Consider the following 394-nt stretch of genomic DNA (forward strand, 5'->3'; position numbering starts at 1 on the left):
TTTTAAACTTTACATAATTGTATTAGTTTTGCCAAATATCAAAATGAATCCACCACAGGTATACATGTGTTCCCCATCCTGAACCCTCTTCCCTCCTCCCTCCCCATACCATCCCTCTGGGTCGTCCCAGTGCACTAGCCCCAAGCATCCAGTATCGTGCATCGAACCTGGACTGGCATCTCGTTTCTTACATTATATTTTACATGTTTCAATGTCATTCTCCCAAATCTTCCCACCCTCTCCCTCTCCCACAGAGTCCATAAGACTGTTCTATACATCAGTGTCTCAAAAATATGGAACGCTTCACGAATTTGCGTGCCATCCTTGCGCAGGGGCCATGCTAATCTTCTCTGTATCGTTCCAATTTTAGTATATGTGCTGCCGAAGCGAGCAC

General features: G+C 45.2%; 1 non-coding gene across 1 annotated transcript; it reads right to left on the reverse strand.

The window, feature by feature from the left end:
• Positions 1–287: 287 nt before the first annotated feature.
• On the reverse strand, positions 288–394 carry LOC133252250 (U6 spliceosomal RNA). Its single transcript, XR_009737863.1, has one exon. It is a non-coding gene; the product is annotated as a U6 spliceosomal RNA (small nuclear RNA).

The sequence above is a fragment of the Bos javanicus genome, chromosome 7 (genome assembly GCF_032452875.1).
Source record: "Bos javanicus breed banteng chromosome 7, ARS-OSU_banteng_1.0, whole genome shotgun sequence".
NCBI classification, from domain to species: Eukaryota; Metazoa; Chordata; class Mammalia; order Artiodactyla; family Bovidae; genus Bos; species Bos javanicus.